At 44.2% G+C, this 21,516-nt stretch overlaps 1 pseudogene; it reads left to right on the forward strand.

Annotated features, from left to right (window-relative positions):
- Positions 1-1,774: 1,774 nt before the first annotated feature.
- On the forward strand, positions 1,775-7,502 carry LOC116915061 (annotated as a pseudogene).
- Positions 7,503-21,516: the final 14,014 nt, after the last annotated feature.

Raw genomic sequence — 21,516 nt, forward strand, 5'->3', positions numbered from 1 at the left:
TACATGTCAATAGACATTTCAGGAAAATTTAAATGTTTGCTTTTCTTTTTTTCTTTTTCTTTTTTTTTACTTGTCTTCTCCTAAGAAAAGATGTTGAAGTAAAGGCATAGGCTGGAGACATATTTATTTAAAACTTACTCAATCTACAAATATTTATTGATGACATGCTAGACATAGTCTAAGAGTGTGTGTTATCTTCTTTTCTTCTTTTAAAGATTTATCTGGGGACTGGAGAGATGGCTCAGCGGTTAAGAGCACCCAACTGCTCTTCCAGAGGTCCTGAGTTCAATTCCCAGCAACCACATGGTGGCTCACAACCATCTGTAAAGAGATCCGATGCCCTCTTCTGGTGTGTCTGAAGACAGCTACAGTGTACTTATATATAATAAATAAATAAATCTTTAAAAAAAAAAAAGATTTATTTATTTTATGTGTGTGAGCATGCTGTCGCTGTCCTCAGATACACCAGAAGAGGGCATCGGATCCCATTACAGATGTTTGTGAGCCACCATGAAGATGCTGGGAATTGAACTCAGGACCTCTGGAAGAACAGTCAGTGTTCTTAACCGCTGAGCCATCTCTCCAGCCTGTGTGTCATTTTCTTATAGTAGAAATTGAGTAACTACATTTTGGGTTTTGAGACAAGGCCTCACTATGTTGTCCAGGCTAGCCCCCAACTCCTGGGCTCTTGCTCTTCTCCTGCTTCTGCCTGAGAGTAGCTATGCCTCACTAAATTAAGTGTATTTTAGCCAACAGAGCCAACAGACTAATGGCACATTTAAGCACAGTTAATATCCAAAATATTGTTTTATATTTCTCTCTCTCTCTCTGTCTCTCTTCCTCTATCCTTCCCTCCCTCACTCCCACTCCCTGTTATGAGAATACACCCACAGAGGTCAAAGGGCAACTTTTTGGAGTTAGTTCTCCTTCTACCTTGCATGCAGGGTCTGGGGATCAAACTTGGGTCATCAGGCTTGGTGGCTGGCCCTTTTTATTTACTAAGCCAGCTCTTCTGCCCCTTTTAGATTTTTCTTTCATTCTGAAGATCTATAAAAGCATCTTCTGAGCTATTCTAAAATATTCATCTTAATCAGTAATCTCAAAATCAACTCTGAGTCATCCATGTTTGGACGTGTAGAGAATGATATTCACATGATTGAATATCAAGACAGGAGAGTTAGCAGGCTGAAATGAACCACCACTCTGCCGCTGCCGTACAGGGTCTCACTTCACAGTCCAGACTGATCAGGACCCTGCTGCCCAGGTCTTTGAAGTGCTGGGGTTACAGCTGGGTACCACACCGCCTGTCTTAAAGTCTTGGTTGCACATGGAGAAGGGAGATGATGGAGAATGATGTGACAGGAACAATTAGATCTGTGGAGACAAGTCTTGGTTTTCTTTAAGCAGCTGGCCACTGGGAGTTTGACCAAGTTCCAGGGAGTATATATGGGCAACACAAACTGGGCTTCTCTTCCTCTGCTTCCTCCTCCTCTCTTCTTCCTCTTCCTCCTCCTCTTCTTCCCCTTCCTTCTCCTCTTCTTTGGTCTTAGAGGAGACCACAAGAATGAAGGCCACCTGGGATGACTTGGAAGTGAATGTGATCAGGGCACATTATGTGAAATTTCCAAACAATCTATAAATTGTTATGTTAATGAAAATGCAAATAATAAGAAGAATTGGCCAAATTAAGAGAGAGAGAGAGAGAGAGAGAGAGAGAGAGAGAGAGAGAGAGAGAGAGAGAGCTGCAGCAGCCATCTTCCAGTAACTCACCAAAATGACGAACACAAAAGGGAAGAGGAGAGGTACTTGGTCTATGTTCTCTAGGCCTTTTAGTGTCGTGCCCAACCTTGACCAGCAAGGAAGACAGACCAGAGGAGATCTTCTTTAAGCAGTTTATTCAGGAAACTTGTACGAGCTTCTTCTCTCCACCCCCCCTCCCCCCCGGGAATGCCCTACATCAGCTAAAATACCTGGCGCTGACCAACCTCAGTGTGCCACGTGGGTCAAGCAGATAGGCCGTGGCGCAGCGGAAACTAACTGGCCAGGCAGGCATAGCCAAATAAGGACTTGTTTACTACAAGGAGCACTCGCTGTCAGGAGGGCGGAGGGCAGAAGCCAGCGCCATCTTTGAGGCGCAGCACGTCGCAGCTCCCTACAGTTCCCCCTTTTTGTTTAATTAATCAAGCAGGCAAAGGCACCACTGAGCGTGGCGACCCCCCCTGTCTTAGGATCATCCCTTCATTAAACCCGTCTTAGGATACCTCGTCGCCCACGAGGTTCCATGCCTTAGGTAGAAGGGAAGTTGCCCGTCACTGGGTAAGGTCACTCACACATACTCAGGGGCGAGGTGCAGCTAGGTCTTTTGAATGACCGTAAGCCAGGCTTGAGGGGATTGTCCTGCTTCGATGGCTTCAAATGCCTGTACCACCATAGCCGCATGTCGCCTCTGAACAGACCTCAATCTACAGAGACACCACAGGCTCACCAAGGAGACCAGGATCAGCAGTCCCATGAGGGCTCCCATACCCGCCCACTCCTTCAGGTGATTCAGAGCAGCAGCAATCCACGACGATAATCCTGTAGCCAGGTCAGCATCTACTCGTGTGGAATTCACAGTCACGATGGCAACTCGCAGTTGATCCATCAAGGAATCGAATTCTCCCGTCCAATTACCTAAAAGATAGCTAGATAATCGTTTAGAGAGATTGGCTGCACGGGTAAAATTTTCATATTGGATACTGGTCACGCACAAGGCTGCAAACTTCCATTGACAGCTCAATTGTGCAAGCTGCCACAGGGTGTCAATCTGTTCTTGTACCAGATCGATCCTTTGATTGACCACCATAAGACCGCCCTTTAATTGAGCGTTGATCCCTGCTTGCAAATCAAGAGCATGAGCCACACGAGATGACAAATTATTTAGGGTATGTGCTGTTTGCACGGAGTGACTCATGGCAATGGCAGCAGTTGTAGCTCCCGCGGCTGCAAGAGAAATGGCAGTAACAATGGCTACAGTGATGCCAAAATCTCTCTTTTGTCTAAACAAGGTCATGGCATGAGGGGCATCTACGGGAACTGGAACCCATCTGGGCATGCGAGCAATCACAGCAATAACAAACCTTTTTGCATCCCAGCATTGTGTATAAAAACATGTCTCACTAGTACAATTTAAGACTTTATCATTCAACTTAGTAACATTACTAACTATGAAAATGAAGGGAGGATAGACACATACTGGAGTTGGCTTAAAAGTGACGTTATGGCTAGGTTTAGTTCCCTCCTCAAAGCAGCCTGCATTGGTACGATACCCAGCGGTGTTCCTCTCTTGTGCTTGATTATACCTCGGTGAAAATTCGCCCCATCCTTTAGAGGTACTCCACTTAAATTCTGCAACCCCATGGCCTCCTCCACCAATCATGGCCATGGGTTCCAAATTCATGCAACTGCCATTAATTCCACATAAAAGCCAATTGTCAAAGGGGTTAGAAGCATAAAGCTGAAGGGGGTTCTGATCAGAAAAATTGGAACCAGCAAAGGTACTATTATACCCAGTACTAATACCAGGTGAGAAAGTAAAATATTCTCCTTTACTAGCCCATACTACCGTATGGGACTGACACCCAGTCCAAGGCCACATTTTTCCCCGATTGACACCAAAGCAATATGGAGCCCATTTTGGCTGATGGGGTGGTGATGTTTCAGAGCTTTTAGCTGGCCACCATCCACTAAGCCAGGATGCATTAGCCGAAAGACAGGGCCCAGAAGTATCTTTAGGTAGATCGAACCAACCTGCTGTCTGATTATACAACCGAATGCAATCAGACGAAACACTAATATTACCTACCAGTAAAAAGCACAGGCTACCTTGTAATAAAAAGCTTCTATTTTCATTAACACTAGCTATATCAGGATCTAATGGTAAATAGGGTGCATCAAGAGTTTTATTGGTGCCAAAAAGGCGAGGGAACAACTTAGCATCATGGCGTATCGGCATGGGTCTCGGGAATACCGATAGTATCCCCCATCGGGGCTCCATCTGGATCAGTACTTGGGTTATGCTGAGAAGCGTCAGCAGCAGCAGGGTCTTCATTCTTGTTACACCTCCTGGTCAATCTCTCAGGGACCCACAGCGGATCTTGTCAGTCCTGGGGAAAACACACAAACAGACCCTCTCGCCCACGCCAGCACAGGATCTGGCCCATGCCATAAGCCAGTGAGCACATCTTTCCACTTTACATAGCCTTTCAACGTGCCTGCCCGACATTGATGTCGGTCAGCGGCAGAAAGGCCATCATCATCCAAAATTAAAAAATTAAGAGTAAAAAGGGCTAAGGATATCTGTTCCTTTGGAGTTCTGACATAGTCTATTCCCCCTTTTTGTTTAATTATGCATTCCTTCAAGGTACGATGTGCTCGCTCAACAATACCTTGACCTTGGGGATTATAAGGCAGACCATGGCTCAACTGTACATCCATCTGTTTACAAAAGGATTTGAAAGATTGGGCAGTGTATGCTGGGCCATTATCAGTCTTTAAGTGTTGGGGCTTTCCCCAGGCAGCCCAGGCTTCTAGGCAGTGCTCAATAACATTGCGTGCCTTTTCCCCACTCATAGGGGTAGCATGAATGACACCTAAACAAGTATCCACAGAAACATGTATGTATTTTAGAGTCCCAAATCCAGATATGTGTTACATCCATTTACCAAATCTTTAGAGGCAGTAAGCCCCTGGGGTTAACCCCCACACTAGGGGGAAGTTGGAAAGTGATACACTGTTGACATCCTAAAACTATCTGTCGAGCATCTGCTCGAGACAGATGAAACTTCTATCGGCCCCGGTATCTAATAACCCCAGAATCCTCTTTTCATCAATTTGCAATTCCAAGGTTGGATGCTGGTCAAGGCCCAAAGCTAAGAATGTTAAGTCAGAACCAGTAGACCCAAATCCTTTTTCCCCCTTTTCTCTAGACTGAGCAGCAAATCTTTCATGTAGGCTAGGCAACAGTAACAGCTGAGCTATTCTGTCTCCAGGGGAAATAGCAATTATTCTTTTAGGTGATTCTACTATGATCTTGACTACCCCAGTATAATCTGGGTCAATAACTCCTGGATGGACGTGTAGTCCTCTTAGAGCTTTAATGATCTCCCTATAAGTAACCTTACTGTGCCAGGCTCCAGGAGTCCTTTGAAATCGGTCTCTATTAATTGGATCCCCATCCGAGGAATTAGTACGAGTCTGGTGGTGGAGCAGAGGTCCAATCCCGCGGAGCCCTTAGTGGTCCTCCTCGGTCCCTCGGATGGCGGAGAGATGGCCATCTCTCATGACTCTGTTCTTCTGTCTGTTCTTCTTTACTGCCCCATATATTTGTGGGCCCTGGGGTTGTGGGCCCCGTTATCCGTTTTTTGGATGAGCACCACCATAATCAGAGCCAAGAGGTTGCCCATTAATGTCTTTTACTGAGCGACATTCATTGGCCCAATGGTTCCCCTTTTTGCATTTTGGGCATAGTCCTGGCTGCCTTGGGCATTGGCCATTTCCAGCAGTAATTATGCCCCCTTTTTCTGGACATTGCCTTCTTAAGTGTCCTTGTTTACCACATCTGAAACAGGCCCCTAATTTACTATCTTTTCTCTGGGTCATCTGCATGACGGCAGCTGCTAATCCAACATTGGTCAATGGCCCTCCTATTTCTCTGCACACTTTCATCCAGGCTTCAATGCCTTTGTTCTTATAAGGTGTGATTGCCGCTCTGCATTCTTTAGTACATTGTTCATAAGCCAGCTGTTTTATTAATGGCATCGCTGTGTTGGGTCACCAAAAACTTTTCCTGCAGCCTCAACTAATCCAGCCACAAAATCTGAGAAAGGTTCCATGGGGTCCTTGTAAGGTTCCCACTCACTTCTCTTTTATTGGGCAATAATGTCCATGCTTTAGTAACAATCTCATTAATCTGATTATAAACCTGCCCTGGATACCCTGTCTGTGCATTAGCAAAACGGCCTTGCCCTAACAACATATCTCTATCCCAGGCAGCTTGTCCTCCTCCTGTAGCTAAATTCACTGCTGCCTGTTCATTGGCATATTCTATAAGAAATGCCCTCCAATCCAGATACTGTCCTGGACTGAGGCAAGCTCTGGCTAGATTAGACCAATCAGAGGGAGTCATGCAGAAGCGGTGTAAGGCCTCAACTTGAGCAATAGTAAAGGAGGCTGAGATACCATAACTGCGCACCGATTTGGCCAATGTTTTGATTATTTTAAAATCAAGGGGTTCATGGTATCTCTGCTGATTAGCGTCCACAAAAACAGGATAGGTCAGATGTAACTCAGTCCGCACTGCTCTCCATACTCCGGACAGAAAGTCATGCCCAGTTTTCCTGGGCCTGTGGTGATACGCTCATAGGGAGGGGGAGCCGGTTCGCTTCCCCTTACTGCGCGGGCCACGAGCACAAGCACAGATAAAACACTATGCTCCAAACAATAACGTTGGCTATCAACCAACACACCGCCACTAGAGCGGGGTCCATAAAACTTAAACTTTACACTTGCTCCACACCCGGAGACCTTACCGCCGCTTACTACCTCGGACTTGTATTGTCCCACTTAACCTGGAAACTTACCGGCGCCACCCTGACTGGGAAAAGTTCTGATCCCGGAGAGAGTTGATTTTCTTTTCAGTGGATTCGATGTTGTTTCCCCGTACAGGCCACCAGTTGTCGCACCCAACCTTGACCAGCAAGGAAGACACGACCAGAGGAGATCTTCTTTAAGCAGTTTATTCAGGAACCTTGTACGAGCTTCTTCTCTCCCCCCGCCCCCCTCCCCCGAACGCCCTGTATCAGCTAAAATACCTGGCGCTGACCAACCTCAGTGTGCCACGTGGGTCAAGCAGATAGGCCGTCGCACAGCGGAAACTAACTGGCCAGGCAGGCATAGCCAAATAAGGACTTGTTTACTACAAGGAGCACTCGCTGGGAGGGCGGGCGGCGGGCGGTGGATGGCGGGCGGCGGGCGGCGGGCGGAGGGCAGAAGCTAGCGCCACCTTTGGGCGTGGCACATTGCAGCTCCCTACATTTTAGGAAACATGGAGTTGTTCCTTTGGCCACATAGGTGTGAATCTACGAGAAGAGTGATATTGCAGACATCAAGGAAATGGGCATTGTTCAAAAGGAACGCCCCATCAGTGTTACCACGGCAAAGCTAGAAGAGACTACAATGTTACTCAGCATGTCATGGGCATCATTGTAAACAAGCAAGTTAAAGGCAAGATTCTGGCCAAGAGGATCAATGTGAGGATTGAGCACATCAAGCACTTGAAGAGCAGAGACGGCTTCCTGAAGCGGGTGAAGAAGAACGATCAGAAGAAAAAGGAAGCCAAAGAGAAGGGCACCTGGGTTCAGCTGAAGCGCCAGCCTGAGCCAGCCAGAGAAGCCCACTTTGTGAGGACGAACGGAAAGGAGCCTGAGCTGCTGGAGCCCATTCCATAGGGATTCATGGCCTAATGGACAAAAAGGAAATAAAGGACTGGGACTGAGAGAGAGAGAGAGAGAGAGAGAGAGAGAGAGAGAGAGAGAGAGAGAGAGAGAGAGAGACCCTCAAACACAGAGAGGAACTCTATTCATTACCTCCCCAATGGCTCCTACTCTCCCCTGTAGCTAGAAGCCAGGTACCCACTTTTTCAGCAATCAGTACAACTTGGGGTTCCCCTGTGATCTGGTTCTCACCAAGGAGAAATAACGAATCCTGCCAGAAGCTTCTAGAAAATGCTTTCATATCTGTCAACCGAGAATCTGCCTTCATTTCCCAAGCCATTGAACAAAACTGTGTAAAGAGGTCAGACTCAGAATTGTAGCAACGTTAGGACCAGTAGAGAGAGATCATGCAGTCAGGAGGGGAATCGTACCCTGCAAAGTGGCAGCATAGAGAGAAACAAGGATTGAAAGAAGCAAGTCAGGTGCTACACTTCCGAGTTTGGGAGAATTTTAAAGTTTCCTTTTGCAGTTCCCCATTGTGTTACTGCTAAGTCCTGTTACAGTTTGAAGCGGAAACAGTCTCCTAATAGGCTCATGTTTTAAGCCCTGCTCCTAGCTGGTGGAGCTGTTTTGGGGCCTACGGACAGTTTAGGAGGAGGGACCCAGCCCACAGAGGTAGGTCACTAGGAGGCAAGTCCTTGAGACCCTATTATCTGTCACTTCCTACTTCCTCTCTCACTCTCTGCTTTCTGACCTGCTGTGCTGTGAAAGAGTCTCTACCAGGCGCCACCACCACTGTGAAGTGAGTCAGCCCCCCATACTTTTCCCACAAAGATGGAAACTCACCCTCTAAACTGTGACCAAAATAAATCTTTCCTCCCTCGGTTTGTTTTCATGAGGGAATTCTGTTACAATGAGGACAAAGTAGCTAATGCATAAATTTTGTTTTGTTACAGCTGAAACAGTTCAATGACTGCATTTTATTCCTGCCTTAGAAAGTGCATGCAGGGCTGGAGAAATGGCTCAGTGGTTAAGAGCACTGACTGCTCTTCTAGAGGTCCTGAGTTCAATTCCCAGCAACCACATGGTGGCTCGCAGCGATCTGTAATGAGATCTGACGCCCTGTTCTGGTGTGTCTGAAGACAGCTACAGTGTACTTATATATAATAAATAAGTCTTAAAAAAAAAAAGTGCATGCAACCTCTTATAACTTAAAAAACGAATCAGTCTCTCCTTTCTTCCCTAAGCTCATCTCTCACCAACTTTCCAGTTTTTGCCTTCTCTGGGGTTTTCAGTTCCCCAGCAAAAGACTTTCATCGTCTGAGTAGACTAGTTTCTGGTAGGTACTTTGTTCCTCCCTTAACTGGCTACATCAGTCACCTATCATTCTGCACTCGTTATGATGTCACTTCCTCTGGAAGCCACGGCCCCCTTTCCAGAGTGTGTATTTGCCATGTTTTTGAACTCTCCAGAATTTAAAGCTTTTATAAATTGCAAACATTTCTTCATGGGCCTGTTTAATAATCCTCATGGTCATCGCTAGGATCAACACTTTCCCCGATGCCTACTGTTTTCTAAGGACTAGTCACAGTGATCAATAGCCATCAGTGGGACACAAGACTGAATCACAAATTTACAGGAACAAAATAATCTCAAGGAAGCAAGTTATAGTCATGCACAACCACCATAACAGCTCTCAGGAGGCTGAGGCAGGAGGATTATAAATTTGTGGTTAGTCTCCACTATACATCAATACCCTGTCTCAAAAAATAAAAATAAAAGCCTTTTTAATATTAAGAAATGTATGCAATTGTTTTGAGTATTCACACACATTTTATTTTATTTTATTTTAGATTTAACTTAATGTTCTAACTTCTCTAGATCAGCTCGGCTGCCCTGGAACTTGCTGTATAGACCAGGCTGGTTACAAACTCACAGAGATCCTCCTGCCTCTGCCTCCCACGTGCCTGAGATTAAAGGCATGGGCCACCATGCCCAGCTGTTATTTACATTTGTTTATTTTTACGTATGTGGATGTTTTGCCTGCCTGTATGCATTGTGCGCCACTTGCCTGCAGTGCCTGGGGAGCCCAGAAGAGACGTCATATTCCCAGCCGCTTCCGAGCAGATATGCGGTACGCACACATTTTTTAAAAATGTTGCTTGGTGCTTGAGGATATAGCTTGGTTTGTAAAGTGCTTGCCTGGCATGCGCACAGCCCTGGGTTTCATCCTCAGAGATACATAAAACCAGGCATGGGAATGCGAGCTGTAATCCTAGTGCTTGGGAAGGATGAGCCAGAGGGCAAGCTCAAGGTCATCTTGGTATTGTGTTTGCCTGGCATCCACAAAGTCCTGGTTTTGATCTATAGCACTTTATAAAACAGATATGGGTTCCTTCCGTCCTTCCTTCCTTCCTTCCTTCCTTCCTTCCTTCCTTCCTGTATTCCATGCTGACTGAGATTCTGTCTTCGTCATTTCAAGAGGAACAATTTAAAAGGAGAAAATATATATTTGAGTTTTAGTCCAAGATCATCGGGTTCCATTGCTCTGGGCCAGAGGGGAGACAGACTACGTGGCAGGGATGATGAACACCTGGAAGTTGCTAGGAAACAGAGAGTCAGAGATGAACCTGGGATATGCACAGGCAACTTCCTTCCACCAATCAGGAACCACCTCCATATTTTCTAACGCTTCCCAATAATGCCATGAAATAAGAATCCATCAGAGAACTAGTCCACCAATTATGTCAGATCCTTCCTGACGCCACCATTTCTCAATGACTGCACCTACCAGCCAGGCACCACATGTGAGTTTTTCAGGGTTCCTATTCAAGCCATCATAAACAGCCAGGTTCTGTAGCCCCTATATCTGATATTTGTCAAATCATACAGATTGACTCTTAGAAGTGGCTTGCTTGCCTTCCTGTCTGTGTTAGTCAAGGTTCCCTGGAGTAACAGAAGGAAAAGAAATGATTCATAGCTGTGTATACTTGTAACAGGGACAATAGGGACGCTATCAGATTATACGTAGATTAGCATAATGGCTGTCTGGATGCTAGAAAGAAACAGGAAATCTTATACAAATGACAACCAGGAATGCAACCCAAAAATCAATGTAGTCCACTGAAGGCTTCTAAGTTCCTGGAGAGCCACTGGTGTGAGTCTGCATGCTAAGGCTGAGAAGTGGCAACAGACAGGCACACTAGGGAGGAGCTGAGCCAAGGCCTGGAAGATGGCTCAGTGGATAAAGGTGCTCTCTGCTCACTCATGAAAGTCCTGTGATCTGAGTTCAAACGCAGGTTCAATAAACCTGCATTTAATATAACTCACAAGAGGGTGGAAGAAGAGAACTGACTCCAGAATTCTTTTTGTTTTGTTTTTTGTTTTCAAAAAGTAAAACGTATTTACCTGACACATAGAAGCCAAAAGGATATTTATGCAGTGCTGTGTGATATTTTGATATATACAGATATCATAAAAAAGTCTTTACTTCTTTTTGTTTGGTTTCCGGACCCTGGGACAAGGACTGATGGTGCATATTTTACATATCAAAGCAAGTCTGACCTCCAGGTTCTCCCAGCATCCCTCAGTCCCTATCTGGTATACCTTGGCCTCCAACCCTGAACTTTCCAGCCCAGTAGCTGGGCTGCCCCTCCCCCAGAGCCCTTCCCTATGCAATCCAGACATTTTGGTCTCTCCCTCTCTCTCCTTTTCTCTCTTCTCTCTCTCTCTCTCTCTCTCTCTCTCTCTCTCTCTCTCTCTCTCTCTCTCTCTACATGCCCACCCTCTCCCTCTTCCTCTTCTCCCTCCCCTCCTTGTCTCTTCCCATGGTTACTTCCCTGGTCTCTATCCTTGGTGCCAATGAACTCTTCTGAGAGCAGCTTCCCAATAAACCTGCATTTAATATAATCTATTGTGGCTTGAAGTGGCTTATTTCACCCACAGAGAAATAATCTATCACTTTAAAAAAAATATTTATTTCTATGTGCATTGGCGTTTTTCCTGCATGTGTGTCTTTGAGAGGACATCAGATCCCCTCGAACTGATGTTAAAGAGAGTTGTGAACTGTGATACAGGAGCTGGGAATTGAACTCAGGTCCTCTGGAAGAGCAGACAGTGCCCTTAACTGCTAAGCCATCTCTCCAGCTCCAAGTTTTTACTTCTATATCCCATGATTCCCCTGCCTCAATTTTTATTTTGAAAATTGAGCTTGCAACATGGGCTGGGCTGCCCTCCTCTCTGCTTTTACTCCATGGAGCCCCAGCCTATCTGATAGGTTCTGTCTCTACTCAGGATGGGCCTTTCCTTCCTTCATTTCTCAGGAAATGGCTTCACAGTCACGCTCTGTAGGCTGTACCAATCTTCTAGGCATCTGTCAATCTATGGAGACAGAGATGGCAAATTGTCACACCATCTTTCCATCAGTTGCTTCCACAGACCATGCAGTGATAGCATTTCCAATTCCCTCCTGCCTCACTTAAATTCACCCTGAGACAGATACGGAAATGCTCTCTCTGAAGGGCAGTTCTTATTGACTAAAAGAGTTAGATCTTCAGTCTTGATTCTTTTTTTTTTTTTTGGTTCTTTTTTTCGGAGCTGGGGACCGAACCCAGGGCCTTGCGCTTCCTAGGTAAGCGCTTTACCACTGAGCTAAATCCCCAGCCCCTTCAGTCTTGATTCTTAACACTTGTAGATTTAAATGTTACAAAGTTTTCACTCGATGTTACTCATCAGAAACATTAACTGATCATTCCTTTCCTAAGGCTCAGATTCAAATCCCAGGTGCTATTTTAAAGGAAAAGTCCAGGTGGTGGTGGTACATGTCTTTAACCCAGCACTCAGGAGGCAGAGGCAGGTGGAGCTCTGTGAGTTCAAGACCACCCTGGCCTACAGAGCTAATTCCAAGACAGCCAGGGCTTTAAAAAGAAACCCTGTTTTGAAAAATAAAAACAAAGTAAAAAAGACTAAGGGAAACTGTCAGGAGCCATCTAGGATAGGCTAAGGCTAGAAGGTGGCTTTCCTGGAGGTGGCCCACCATTTTTGCATGGCCTATGATAAGTGAGCTCGATGGTAAGGTTCCAAAGAGACTTCATCTCAAGGTTGCTTCTTGCAGCTATGCCTTTCCTGTCATTATTAAATTAATAATAATTAATATGGTGGGCATCAGCCTACTATATTGATCAGATTTCCTACAGGTCAACATAAAGATGAACTTTCATGAAGTAATGCTGCTTGGATGAATTAATGATTCTATAGAATTTCTGGTTTGATTCAAATAATTTTAGGAAGGAAGTTTTTAGAGATGATTTTAGTTGCTTTGCCAGACAGATGTAATAAAGTTAGAATCAAGGGCTGGAGAGGTGGCTCAGTAGTTAAGAACACAGACTGTTCTTCCAGAGGTCATGGGTTCAATTCTCAGCAACCACATGGTGGCTCACAACTATCTGTACTGGGATCTGATGCTCTCTTCTGATGCACCTGAAGACAACTACAGTGTACTTATTTAAATAGATCTTTAAAAAAAAGTTAAAATCAAGAATAGAATGTGCCCAGTCTTCATATAGTTAAGTAAAGGCTGCATATAAAGAAATACAATGAGCTTTTATAACACACTAAAAAGAGAAATAGATTTTGGACAAATTTGTGTTCAAGGAAAAATATTTAGGTCCAAGGATAAAGCCACAGCTATACACTATGTTAAGGTAAGGTCGTAAAAACTGTTGCTTTAAACTTATAATGAGCTTATAGAATGAAATACTTCTTTGAACTTAATATCAACATCATTCTGTAACTCCCATTTTATGTAATAGTTTATCTCTGAAGTAATTTTCTAAAGAACTTTTTTGTCTAAGATGGTATTAAAAAAATCAGAGAAAAGAAATAAAATTGTTGTTTGAATGGTTTGGCTTGGGGAGCTCTGCCCCATCCATCCATCCATCCATCCACCCATCCAAATGCATATATCTGTTTGTCTGTACATACATGTGTAGATATATTTGTATGTGTGAGCATTCATGAATACTTGTGAAGTGTATGAGACAGGTGGTTGGGCCCAACAAAAATGTGAATGTGTCAATGTGTAAACGAGAAGGTGAATGAAAACGTAAATGTGTGTGTGGCTGTATATGTGTCTGTGCATATGTGCCTGTATAAAGCATCTTAATTCTTTTTCCTTCCCCCCTCTCTGGTTCACAAAGAGTTAAGCAGCCTAGCCAGAGAAGCTTCCAGCTGCCTGGACAGAGAAGGGAATGATAGCAATAAATTGTTTGCTTAATTCCCTACTGCTAGGCAAGGGTGTTAATTGACTAAGCCAGTGTTTTTTGTTTTTTGGTTTTTTTTTTTTTTTTTTCAGAGCTGGGGACCGAACCCAGGGCCTTGTGCTTCCTAGGCAAGCGCTCTACCACTGAGCTAAATTCCCAACCCCTAAGCCAGTGTTTTTAAGTAAGAAAGTTTTTAGTATTTTTTTTAGAAGTCAGTGGTGTTCAGTACAGTCCGAGAGCTAGAAGGCCAGAGACCATCAGTCTTTCTTGCTACCTCTATGTCCAACACTGTGTGCCTCTTCAAACCACTGCAGGCCAGGCTAGCCCCCTGCAGGGAGCAGTCTCTTAATCATGTCATTGATTGTTAGCCACTCAGTAGCCACACCTTAACTGGCCTTTGTTTTCTCCTTATTATCTTACATTTGGGTATTTCTATTAAGGCTCTGAAAAATTACATGCATATTCATTCTCTCTCTCTCTCTCTCTCTCTCTCACACACACACACACACACACACACACACACACACACACTGGCGCAAACACATGTTGGTATAAACAGCATTTGTTGTCTTATAGATCTAATTCTTATTTATTTATTATTATTTTATCTTTTAAAGATTTATTTCTTTATTTATATGAGTACACTGTCACTGTCTTCAAACACACCAGAAGAGGGCATCAGATCCCATTACAGATGGTTGTGAGCCACCATTTGGTTGCTGGGAACTGAACTCAGGGCCTCTGGAAGAGCAGTCAGTGCTCTTAATCATTGAGCCATCTCTTCAGCTCCTAGATCTAATTCTTATGTCAGGCTTAGATGTCTGAAATGCCAGATGATTCCTGATTTCCAGGGCCTTGCTTACTTTGTCCCTGTCTCCTGGTGCTACATAAATAACAATCCCCAAAGCATAGTGGTTTAAAACAATAAGTTGTTTGTAGGAATCTGAGCGCCTACCTTGTTTCTGTGTCATGGTGTATCAGCTGAGTGGTGCCTCCAAGATAGCGGACCGACCAGTGGCCTGTAGACAGGAGGCTGAGATGAAGCCTTGGGGATACCGATAGCAGTTTAATTTCCCAGCAGGCCTCTCTGGGTGATTGATTGGGCTTTCTATTCTTGAGAGGCTCAGTCCCAGGGGAAGGAACTAGAATCTGCCAGGATTTTAGAATGCCTAGGCTGACAATTCCCAGAATGCCCCCTTCCTCTGCATTTGACTGGGCAACGTTCTTATAGGTCCAGCTCAGATTCAAGGAAGAACATAAATTCCATGTATCTTACTTTAACAAAAAGATTTATTATTTTTATTTATGTGTACCACGTGTGTGCTGTGTTTTTGGAAGTCAGAGTCCTCAGGACCAGAGTTACAGGCGGTGGTGAGTCTGCGGTTGCTGGGAACTGAACCCATGACCTTTGCAAGTGCTCTAAAGTGCTCTAGGCAGCCTTGGCTGGCCTAAACTCACCCAGGCAAGGCTGGCTTTCACAGGCTTCTAGCGGTTAGGATTAAGGGTTGCTGTTTGTTTTTAAAGACGGGGCCTCTCCACTTAATCTGGAGTCAAGCTCTGAGATCAGCCAGTCCCTGCTCTCCCCAGTAGGCCAGCGCTGTGGCTACGGATGGGCGTGATCACACCTAGCCCCGCCCCCTTGCTGGGAATCCAACTCAAGCCCTCAAGTTTACTCAGCGTGCATTTTACCCGCTGAGTCATCGTGCCACTTTCACAAAGTACTCTTCCCTCAACGCTTCCATTAGATGTCTCTGAAGCTAAATATCCAATTTCTGTGAAGTCCTCCCTTCCATCCCACATTTCAGTGCACGATTCAGTGAAGTTCTTAAAGACTGTCTTTGCACATTTCCCAAAACCGGCTTCCTCTCCATCTGAGACTTTATTAGAATGATCTCTCCTGTCTGTTTAGCTTAACATTGTGTTAATGCTTTCTTATATGTTATCCAAGATGACTGACCGAGACTTTACCAGGCTTCTGTTCTTTCTCAGCCACCATCAGAGTCACCTTTGGTAACTCACAGAAATATCGACTTCTTGTTGCACATACATCAAAACTCTTCTATCCATCTATTCATTAGTCCCAAGGCATTTCTACATGTTTAGCTATTAATTACGATACCAACCGATTCCTTTACAATTACTGTCTTAACGCAGGGTTGTCATGAGAAAGCACCACAGACCGGATGGCTTAAACATCAATCATTCCTTACACACCTGGTGGCTGGCAATTCTAAAACCAAGGTGCAAGGAAATTTTATTCCTGGAATAGGCCTTCTTCTTAGCTGTTGATGGCCACTTTGCTATGAGATGAAAAGAGATATAGATAGATGGATGGTTTTTGATAGAAAGATAGGAGACAGATGATTGATAGAAAATAGAAAGATGATAGATGACAGATGATCAATTGATAGATATATGATAGAAGATAGATGATAGATGGATGGATAGATAGACAGACAGACAGACAGAACAAAAACAGACACAGAGCACACATAGACAACTTTTTCTTATACGCATAAAGGAGACTGACTCCACTGCAGAGCAGACCCCCTCTTACCTACCTCATCTGACTCTAATTCCTTCTGAAGGGCTGACTTACTGTTAATATTATCATCTTGGAGGTTAGGGGTCTATGAGTTTTGAGGGAGGACACAGGCCTCCAATCCACAACAAGTTTCACATACAGACCCCACTTGAGGAGAACCAAAGTCTACCTTTATTCAAACAGGTCCTGGCAGAGCTCGGATCCAGGAGACACGAGAGATGTGAACTTAAAGGCAGTTCCTCTCTCTCTGGCTCTTGGATGGCAGGCTCCATGGTTCCTTGGGCATTTATAACATGACAGCTGGCTTTCACCAAAGGGACATGGAAAACACTGTTGTGGTGCTGGGTCCCTGCAGCTGACACTAACGGGGACATAATTACACAGACATGGAGTACCAAAAAGTGACTGTGGACTTCTCTGGAAGCTGCCTACCTGAGTGTCCTCCAACAACATCCTTGTTCCCAAGTCTACCTGTGGCCTTCGTTGGTTTCCTGGAGGCATCTAGCAAGCCATTCGGTCCTAGGCAACTTCTTATTCTGAGTCTCATCATCTGAATACGCAGGAAGTGAGAATGTTTTATTGTATGTATTTATTTGGTTGTTTGGTTTTTTCAAGACAGGGTTTCTCTGTGTAGCCCTGGCGATCCTGGAACTCTGTAAACCAGGCAGGCCTCGAACTCAGAGATATGCCTGCCTCTGTCTTCCAAGTGCTGGGATTCAAGGCGTGATTCATCACTGCCTGTTGAATGTTTTATTTTAACCTCCACAATTTCTAGTTTATGTTTTCTCTAAATTCAGATGGTATAATGGAGCAGTTCCTTTTTTAGATATTCTCTCTCTGTCTGTCTCTGTCTCTGTCTCTGTCTCTCTCTGTCTCTCTCTCTCTATATATATATGTATATATATATATATATATATATATATTGAAGCTGCAGAATAAACAGTATATCATGGAGGAAACATGGGGCAATATAGGCTGATAGACTATGATGGAAGGGAGTGGTATCCCACAATTCACTTTGAGAGTGTGTGTCACTGATAAATTGAAATCCCCACTAGACCCCACATCTTGGTCCCGGAACCCTGATTAGATATGGTAAGAAACGAGGAAAAGAAGAGACACTAAAGAAATGATAGACACATGGATTTAAAGAGAGAAAAGCAGGCGTCCGGTGGGCTGGGTGTTCTGATGGAGCCCTATCTACTATCCATGCACCCCAGAACCTCAGCCTGTTTATTCTGTAGAGCACAGGGTTGGGGTTACCTACAATTAGTAGGAGTCTCTGTAAACCAGGAGTCTCTGGCTGTAAACTTCGCCGGGGAGGGAGCCCACAGTTGCTAGTTTTTATACACACTAGTCAATTGTCCCAAAATACTCATACTTAGCCCACAGGAAGAAGGCTTTGCCAATTTCAAGCGTGACCCATATGGATGGGAAAAGACTTAGCACATTTCCCATGAGCCTGAGGCCCTTATCCTTGGGATAGCTGCGCCCATATCAACAATATGCATACTCTCGGGACTTGGTTGACTCAGGGTTTCTCTTGCTAACTACAGCCTGGTATCCCACAATGCCCTTTGAGAATGTCCCTAATAAATCAAAGTTTCCACTAGACTCCACATCTTAAAGACGCCACAATGTCTACTTTGATCTTGGTTTGAGAGCTAAGATTTAAACTTGTGGCTCTCATCCCTTCATTCCATGCCTGGCCTTCAAAGGCTCGCTAGTCCGACTCCTAGTTCAAAAGCAGTCTTCTCTAAGCATTTCCAAGGTCTCAGCAGTTCCAGAGTTGCTCTAGAGTCCAAGTCCAAATCCCTCTGAGCATCATCACAAACTCAGCTATGAACAGAGTTCCAGAGGGAGAGCCCATCACTGTATGGTAGACATAGCAGGCAAGGAAGGCTGGGGGCAGGAACAGCAGGCAGCAGATCACATTCATCTGCACACAAGAAGTAGAGAGAGTTCACTTGGTTTCTTTGGGGGGGGGTTATAATATAAGATTCTCAAAGAAGCCATTCATGAAAACTTTAAAACACTGAAGAAAGAAATTGAAGAAGGCACTGGAAGATAGAAAGATATCTTATGCTGATGGATTGGCAGAATTTATATTGCAAAAGCTTCTGTATCACCAAAAAATGATCTACAGATTCAATGTAATCCCTAATACGATGATATTCTTTGCAGAAGTAGGAGAAACAAATCCTAAGATTCATATAGAAGAGTTAGACTGGATTTCAAATTATACTCTAAAGCCATAGTAACAAGAACAGCATGTACTGGGACAGAGCAATAGGATAGAATAGAGGATCTAGAAATGAGCTTATGTATCTACAGCCTTCTATGATTTTCTTTTCTTTTCTTTTTCTTTTTCTTTTTTTTGGAGCTGGGGACCGAACCCAGGGCCTAGCATTTGCTAGGCAAGCGCTCTACCACTGAGCTAAATCCCCAACCCGCCTTCTGCTTTTCAACAAAGCTGCCAAAACACCTCATTGGAGAAAAGACCACTTTTGTTTTCCCAATCATATAATGGTGGCAAAATGCTATCTACATATCAGATCTGCATTCCTCATCATGTACAAAAATTAAATTAATTCAAACTAGATCAAAGATGTTAATGTAAGGCCTGAACCTTTGAAGGCGCTGAAGGAATATATGGGGGAGATACTTCAAGGGAGAAGCATAGGCCAGCGCTTTCTGTCAGGACAGCAGTAGAACAGAAAGGCATAGGACTGACAAGGGAGCTGTCAGGAACCAGAAGCCTCCAGAACAGCCAAAGAGTCAACAGTGAGACGATGACAGGCTAGAGGAAGAGAGAAAACCTGCCAGCTACCACCCAACAGGAGACCGATATCTAGAATCTACAAAGAACTCCAAAAAACTAAACAAAGAGAAAAACGCAAAGCATCCATCGAATATGGGCAAACCCCTTGAACAGATCGTTCTCAAAGATGTGCAGATGGACAATGGCGTAGGAGGAAACAACACACAACCCCAGACTGTAGGGAAACACACATGAAAGAAACAGATCTCACTAGACAGAAAACTGAGTGGGGCGGGTGTAGTGGCACACACCTTTAGTCCCAGCACTTAGGAGGCAGAGACCGGTGGATCTGGGAGCTTGAGTTCAGCCTGGTCTACACGGTGAGTTTCAGGACAATAAGGGTTATGTAGAAAGACATTATATTAACAAACAACCAAACATCAAAAAATAGGAGAATTGGAGAAATGGTCTTCCCCAGGGAAGAGCATACATACTCGTTATCCAATACCAAATGGTCAGCCCTGAAAGCACATACACAGCCTATAAACACAGTATGGTACTATGTTGACCATTTAACACACATGCACACAATTAATGTGTAACACAATGAGAAGAAAGGAGGCCATGGATTTGAAAGAGAGCAAGGGAAGGTTTGGAGGAATGAAAGGGAAGGAGGAAATGATGTAAATTATATTATGATCTTAAAAAATAATTAAAAAATTAATTTAAAAAAGGAAAATAGGTGCTGGTGAGGAAGGGCAGGATGGAGACGATACACTGTTGCCACTGACTGTGACTGACTGTGACACACTGTTGCCACTGACTGTGACACACTGTTGCCACTGACTGTGACTGACTATGACACACTGTTGCCACTGACTGTGACTGACTGTGACACACTGTTGCCACTGACTGTGATTGACTGTGACACACTGTTGCCACTGACTGTGCTACACTATTGCCACTGACTGTGACCTAGTGCAGTCACTATGGACATCACTACAGAGGGGTCTCAAAACTCAGACTAGAGCCACCGTGTGCCCCAGCTGAGTTCGTACTTACTGACCTGTACATCAAGGGCCTAGGAAAGTGCTTGAGCATCTCTGATTATACATTCTTCACAGCAGCCAACTGTTAGAATCATTGGAGATGGCCATTAGTAGATTAAAAGGATAAAGGAAACGTGATATAGGCACAAAAGAAAAGTTTCTTCTTATTGTTGCTGCTGCTGCTGCTATTGTTGTTGTCATTTTGGTTTTTCATTTGGGTTTCTCTGGGTAGCTGTACCTGTCCTGGAACTTCCTCTGTAGACCAGGTTGACCTTGCTATCTGCCTGCCTCTGCTCTGGAAGCCTGGAATTAGCGGTTTGTGTCACCACACCTGGCTCAACAAAACTTTATATTTAGCCATAAATATAAATAAAATCATGTCATTTTCAGGAAAATTGATAGGACCAGAGACCACCATATAAAGAAAAATAAGCCAAATATTGCATTTTTTACTTTTATATGAAACTCTTTAATTTATTTATTTTATATTTTTTTACTTACATTTCAAATGTTATCCCCTTCCCAGTTTTCCACCCATAACCTCCTGTCCCTTTCCCCCTCCCACTTCTTCTATGAGGATGTTCCCCTACCCATCCACCCACCCCTTCCTGCCTCCTGGTTCTGACATTCCCCTACACTGGAGGGTGCAGCCTTGGCAGGACCAAGGGCTTTTCCTCCTATTGGTGCCCAACAAGGCCATCCTCTGCTACATATGCAGCTGGAGTCATGGGTCTGTCCGTGTGTACTATTTGGGTAGTGGTTTAGTCCCTGGGAGCTTATTTTTTTTTTAAAGAAGACATGAACATAGGAGGGGGAATTCTTTGGGAAAAGGAAAGAGGTTTTTGTTTGTTTGTTTGTTTGTTTGTTGTTTGGCTTGTTCATTTGTTTTTGTTTTGTTTTGTTTTTTCTCTTTTGGTGACAGCTGGGGTAGGGAGAGACAGGTTAGTGGAAAGGTGAGAGCAATCAAAGTCCACATGAGTCATACATAAAAATGTCATTATTGGGGTTGGGGATTTGGCTCAGTGGTAGAGTGCTTGCCTAGCAAGCGCAAGGCCCTGGGTTCGGTCCCCAGCTCCGAAAAAAAGAAAAGAAAAAAAAAAAAAAACAACTCCTCAGCTAAAAATGTCATTATTTTGTAAAATGAATATACAACTAAAAGTATAGAAAACACTTGGCAGTTGGAGGCAGGCAAATCTTTGCGAGTTTGATGCCAGCCTGCTCCATACAGTGAGTTCAGGCCCAGCAGATGGGAAACTCTGTCTCAAAACAAAAGAAAAATGTAGAAAACAAATAAATCAAACCTTTCAAGTCTCGAGTACAGCTGAGTGGTAGAGATGCTTGCATGCATGGAGAGCTAGATTTTTCCACTACTGATAGATAAATACATGAACAAAACCACCCAATCCTTTCAATATTCTATCTAGAAACA

This window comes from Rattus rattus, chromosome 13 (assembly GCF_011064425.1).
Source record: "Rattus rattus isolate New Zealand chromosome 13, Rrattus_CSIRO_v1, whole genome shotgun sequence".
Lineage (NCBI taxonomy): Eukaryota > Metazoa > Chordata > Mammalia > Rodentia > Muridae > Rattus > Rattus rattus.